The sequence below is a fragment of the Mus caroli genome, chromosome 4 (genome assembly GCF_900094665.2).
Source record: "Mus caroli chromosome 4, CAROLI_EIJ_v1.1, whole genome shotgun sequence".
NCBI classification, from domain to species: domain Eukaryota; kingdom Metazoa; phylum Chordata; class Mammalia; order Rodentia; family Muridae; genus Mus; species Mus caroli.
In genome coordinates this window covers 20,412,556-20,419,169 of record NC_034573.1, presented here as the reverse complement: position 1 = coordinate 20,419,169, position 6,614 = coordinate 20,412,556, and the positions used below count along the sequence as shown (strand labels likewise).

Below are 6,614 nucleotides of genomic sequence, written 5' to 3'. Positions count from 1 at the left end.
CTGAGTGTCTGGAAATATTAAATTGAGTCTTGATCAGAGTTTTGTCTTGACTCCATTGTTTCTTCCGCCCTATCTAGTTACCTCTCTTTGCAGGGAACTGCCATTCTCAGTGAACCGTTCGTGTTGTGGACCGCGGGCGGGCCGCAACACCCACTGTCTCACTTCCACCTACACCTCTGGTTCCAGTGGATTCTATGCCCTCCTCTGGCCTCAGTGGGGGCAGAGACACACATGCTACCATGCAGGGTAAATAACCATATACATTTTTTTTCTGGTACCATTTCCTCAGTCAGAACAGTGACAGATTTGATTTAGAGGCCTTGGATTTTCTGTTTGTGGGTTGGTTTGTGTTGTTGTTGTTTTAATCCTGGAGTAAAATAATTTTAAAAAAGTGGAAATTTTGCATGTGTTTTGCTCAAAACCAAATGTTTTGAGTATTATAAAGACCAGCTAATGGCAACAAACATTGGATTTGATGACTAATAGTTTCCAAAAATCTATATAATTTAAAATAACAGGTATTCCTAAAACATCTAGGCAAAACTTGCCTGGGACCAGTTGGGCACGATGTACACATAGGTATCTACCACCTATGTATTTGCCAAGCATACGTCCACGAACTGAAGGAACTGGTCATAATTATCTAAGTTTGACTCAGCTAAAGCATTCACATCTCAAAATCCTTTACATAAAAAACAAAAAAACAAAAAACAAAACAAAACAAAACAAAACAAAACGACCTTAGAAAGTTCAGGATATTTTTCTAATGTTACTTTTTTCTTTTCTGCTTCATTTCATCAGCCTCCATCTAGAGCTTAACTTCCTCCCCTGTAAGAGCACCCAGTTTCTTGGCCTTTGCTTTCTTAACCTTTTCCTTGATAGCAGCCATGTTGATCTTAGTTTCAGTAGAACCTTCCTTTGGCTTCACAGTTGGTTTTTACTTAGGTGGAATAAATGCTTTGTTTCTTCCTTCCTGCCTCTTTGTTAGAGCTTGTGCTTGCTCAGCCTTTATTGCTTCCATTTTCTGCCGCCTCTTCAGATTTGCCTTCAAAAAGTATTCATTCCTGGCCAATTCTTTTTTCCCCCCACATTTTTTTATTAGATATTTTCTTCATTTACATTTCAAATGCTATCCCAAAAGTCCCCTATACCCTCCCCCTCCCCCCGCCTTGCTCCCCTACCCACTCACTCTCATTTCTTGGCCCTGGAGTTCCCCTGTACTGGGGCATGTAAAGTTTGCAAGACCAAGGGGCCTCTCTTCCCAATGATGGCCGACTAGGCCATCTTCTGCTACATATGCAGCTAGAGACACAAGCTCTGGGGGTACTGATTAGTTCATATTGTTGTTCCACCTATAGAGTTGCAGACCCCTTCAGCTCTTGGGTACTTTCTCTAGTTCCTATATTGGAGGCCCTGTGTTCCATCCTATAGAAGACTGTGAGCATCCACTTTTGTATTTGCCAGGCACTGGCAAAGCCTCACAGGAGACAGCTATATCAGGGTCCCTTCAGCAAAATCTTGGTGGCATATGCAATAGTGTCTGCGTTTGGTGGCTGATTATGGGATGAATTCCCAGGTGGGGCAGTCTCTGGGTGGTCCATTCTTTCATCTTAGCTCCAAACTTTGTCTCTGCAACTTCTTCCATGGATATTTTATTCCATATTCTAAGGAGGAATGAAGTATCCACGCGTTGCTCTTCCTTCTTGATTTCCTTGTGTTTTGGATGTTGTATCTTGGGTATTCTAGGTTCTGGACTAATATCTACTTATCAGTGAGTACATTTCAAGTGACTTCTTTTGTAATTGGGTTACCTTACTCAGGATGATATACTCCAGATACATCCATTTGCCTAAGAAATTCATAAATCCATTGTTTTTAATAGCTGAGTAGTACTCCATTGTGTAAATGTAACACATTTTCTGTATCCATTCTTCTGTTGAAGGACATCGGGTTCTTTCCAGCTTCTGGATTTTATAAATAAGGCTGCTATGAACATAGTGTAACATGTGTCCTTATTATCAGTTGGAACATCTTCTGGGTATATGCCCAGGAGAGGTATTGTTGGATCTAGCAGTAGTACTATGTCTGGTTTTCTGAGGCCAATTCTTTATCAATCTGACTTTCTGGCTATGGGCAATGGAAGGGCGTGTACTTCTTGACACTCTTCTTCTTTGGTTCCTTGTGTTTATTCACATTTTTGTGCTTGAACTGTGGCAAAAACCTTTCCCAACTTTGTAATTGTAACTTGGGATCTTTTGCCAACTCCCATTTAATCATCAAGGTTTTAATGTTATAAATTGGATGGATAATCTTCATGGTATCAAGGACTACTTTTTGAACCTCTTTGAGGTCACTGAAAGGTCCGATGGCTGAGACCATGTTCCCCTAAACCATAATGTAACAGTTTATCAGGATTTCCAGTGCCTTCAAGGTAGATCCTTTGGGACCAATAAGCTGCTGTTTTCTCTTCACAAATCTCTCTTTCTCACTATTGAGCCAAATTTAATGATGTCACGGGCAACATCATCCTGAAGTATCCATACTGCCTATTCAAAGGAAATGCTTTATTAGGTCTCGGGCTCTAATGATGATGTGAGGGTCAAATGTCTTATTTGTTGTACAAACAGGCATGCTACCCTTTATCAAGTCCAGTGTTGCTTTAACATGATGTTCATCCATGGCTTTCTGCACCCGTGGCCAGCACTTTTTCAGGTAAGCCTCTTCGTATTTCAGGAACAAGGTTGTAAAGCTGCTTTCCTCCAAGAGTCCTCTGGGATTGTCCTCTTTGGAAAAAGCTGGTTCCTTCCAACCATCAGGAGAGGTGAGTAGCTTGGTTCTGAGTCATGTTTTCAAGCTTCTTTGACAGGCGCATCCACAAAAGTTGCCATCACAAAACTCAAGACAGCATTTTCAACAAATGGTGCTGGTTCAACTGGTGGTTTACATGTAGAAGAATGTAAATTGATCCATTCTTATCTCTTTGTACAAAGCTCAAGACTAAGTGGATCAAAGACCTCCACAGAAGACCAGAGACAATGAAACTTATAGAGGAGAAAGTGTGGAAAAGCCTCAAAGATATGGGCACAGGAGAAAAATTCCTGAACAGAACAGCAATGGCTNGTGCTGTAAAATTGAGAATCAACAAATGGGACCTCATAAAATTGCAAAGCTTCTGGAAGGCAAAAGACACTGTCAATAAGACAAAAAGGCAATCAACAGATTGGGAAATGATCTTTACCAATCCTAAATCTGATAGGGGACTAAATAATATCTAATACACAGAACCCCAGAAGCTGGACTCCAGAAAATCAAATAACCCCATTTTAAAAAATGGGGCACAGAGCTAAACAAAGAATTCTCAACTAAGGAATACGGAATGGCTGAGAAGCACCTGAAAAAAAATGTTCGGCATCCTTAATCATCAGGGAAATGCAAATCAAAGCAACCCTGAGATTCTACCTCACACCAGTCAGAATGGTTAAGATCAAAAATTCAGGTGACAGCAGATGCTGGTGAGGATGTGGAGAAAGAGGGACACTCCTCCATTGTTGGTGGGATTGCAAGCTTGTACAAGCACTCTGGAAATCAGTTTGGCACTTCCTCAGAAAATTGGACATAGTACTATGGGAAGATCCAGCAGTTCCTCTCCTGGTCATATACCCAGAAGATGTTCCAACTTGTAATAAGGACACATGCTCCACTATGTTCATAGCAGCCTTATTTATAATAGCCAGAGGCTGGAAAGAACCCAGATGTCCCTCAACAGAGGAATGGATACAGAAAATGTGGTACATTTACACAATGGAATACTACTCAGCTATTAAAAACAATGAATTTATGAACTTCTTAGGCAAATGGTTGCATCTGGAGGATATCATCCTGATTGAGGTAACCTAATCACAGAAGAACACATATGATGTGTACTCACTGATAAGTGGATATTAGACTGGAAACTTAGAATACTCAAGATACAATTTGCAAAACAAATGAAACTCAAGAAGAAGGAAGACCAAAGTGTGGATACTTTGTTCCTTCTTAGAATGGGGAACAAAATACCCATGGAAGGAGTTACAGAGTCAAAGTTCAGAGCTGAGATAGAAGGAAGGACCATCCAGAGACTGTCCCACTCAGGGATCTATCCAATAAACAACCACTAAACCCAGACACTATTGCATATGCCAGAAAGATTTTGCTGACAGGACCTTGATATAGCTCTCTCTTGTGAGGCTATGCCAGTGCCTGGCAAATACAGAAGTGGATGCTCACAGCCATGTATTGGATGGAACACAGAACCCCCATTGAAGGAGCTAGAGAAATTACCCAAGGAGCAAAAGAGTTCTGCAACCCTATAGGTGGAACAACAATACGAACTAACTAGTACACCCCAGAGCTTGTGTCTCTAGTTGCATATTTAGCAGAGGATGGTCTAGTCGGCCATCAATGGGAGGAGAGGCCCTTGGTCTTGCAAAGATTATATGCTCCAATACAGGAGAATGCCAGGGTCAGGAAGCAGGAGTGGGTGGGTTGGGAAGCAGGGCAAGGGAGGTTATAGGGGACTTTTGAGATAGCATTTGAAATGGAAATGAAGAAAATATCTAATAAAAAAGATGTTAAGAGACCCAATTACACACAGTAGAGAACAGAGAAGCCTTCATTAAATTGAAGAAATAAATTGGACTATTCCTGAGAAAAAGGAGGGAGCACACTAGAGATATAAGTGACTTTTAATTTTTGTTTTGAAAATAAAGTTATCTTCTTACTGCATTTGAATGGTGACTTGTGTGAGTGCCAGCCCTCAGAGCAGCCAATTTCCTATCAACCAAGTAAGAGAGACTAGAAAAAACAAACAAATAGGGGAAAATCAGAAGGGCACTCCGTGAAGGCTATCACAAAAAGTGTAATTTTTTTCTGAGCAAAATATTCATAGACTTGAACAAAAAAAAAAAAAAAGAAACATGATCTGGTTGACCTTTTAAAGCAGTTGCTTTGGCTGCTATATAGATGGCTGGTTTAAAAAAAAATGGGGGAAAAAAAGAAGAGTTCAGCTAATGGGTTCAGCTGACAGTGGTGAGTAGAGCATAATTAGATGCTAACCACCTATTATAAAACTAGACTTCGTTAGTCATCCTGACAGCAAAATGTAACACTGGGTCAAATCAGAAGAAAAAGCTAAACAGAAACAACCAAAATAGTTTACATGTTACAGAATCACATCCAAAATAATCTTCTCTAATACCATTTCCCCTAATTCCATTCTAACTCTGACAAGTGATGACTATCTTCTGAATGTTATGTGTATGACTAGATAATATTCTTGACCAGATATCAGTTTTTTTGTTTTGTTTTCTGAATGAACTGTCCTCCCTCTATTTACAAAGTATGCAAGTCTCTCAAGCCCATGAGGACTTCTTTAGCTATCCTGATGCTTACCTCTCATCTCCTTTCTAGACTGGAAACACATTATAGTGACAGAAGCATAGCCAGATAAAAGAGACTTGCCGTTGGGAGGCAGAGGCAGGCAGATTTCTGAGTTCAAAGCCAGCCTGGTGTACAGAGAAAGTTCCAGGACAGCCAGGGCTACACAGAGAAACCCTGTCTCGAAAAAAACTGAGAGAGAGAGAGAGAGAGAGAGAGAGAGAGAGAGAGAGAGAGAGAGAGAGACTTGCTTCTTCTTTTCCAGTTCTGCCTCCAGCAAAAAGATGGAACTGAGTCACATATAAATCAGTAAACAAATAACTGTATCAAAAGCTGATTTTGGGGGTATATCTTATGTTTATGTATATATATTTATGTATATAAAACATAAAACAAGAATTTCTGAACAAAACACCCTTAGTACTGGCATTACAATCAATAATTAAGACCCAGAAAACTGCAAGTTTCTGCATGGCAAATACATAGCTGTTAAGAGAAAGCAACAGACTATAGAGTGCAAAAAGATTTTACGAACTCTACATCTTAAAAAGAGTTACTATATAAAATATTCAACAAACTGGGAAACTAGATATCAAGAAAACAAATAACCCTATTTTAAAACAGGGTCCAGATCTGAACTGAATTCTCAATAGATGAATCTCAAATAGCTGAGAAACATTGAATGAAATGTTTAACCTCCTTAGCCATCGGGGATCAGAACTATTTGAGATTTCATCTTACATATGTGAGAATGGATAAGATCAACAGAACAAGTGATCTAGCTCATCCTGATGAGGAAATGGAGTAAGAAGAACTCTCATCTGTTGCAGCTGGAAATGGAAACGTGCAGTCACTGTAGGAATTGGTTGGTATGGTAGTCCCTGCAAGATAAGAGTTGATATACATCAAAATCCATCTATACCACTCTTAAAATCCATCTATACCACTCTTGAACCTATACCCAAAGGAGACTTCACACAACAGAGACACTTATACAACAACTATTTTCATTGCTGCTTTATTCATAGTACTCAGAAATTAAAATCCACATCTAAGTCTATCAACAAAAAAGTGGATAAAGAAAATGTGTTACATTTATGCAATGGAATATTACTCAGGGTTTAAGAAAAAAGAAATTATAAAATTCACAATTAAATGAATAGAATTAGAAAAAAATCATCCTGCATAAGGGATCTCAA

General features: G+C 39.5%; 1 pseudogene; it reads right to left on the bottom strand.

Annotated features, from left to right (window-relative positions):
- Positions 1–769: 769 nt before the first annotated feature.
- On the bottom strand, positions 770–2,888 carry LOC110293800 (annotated as a pseudogene).
- Positions 2,889–6,614: the final 3,726 nt, after the last annotated feature.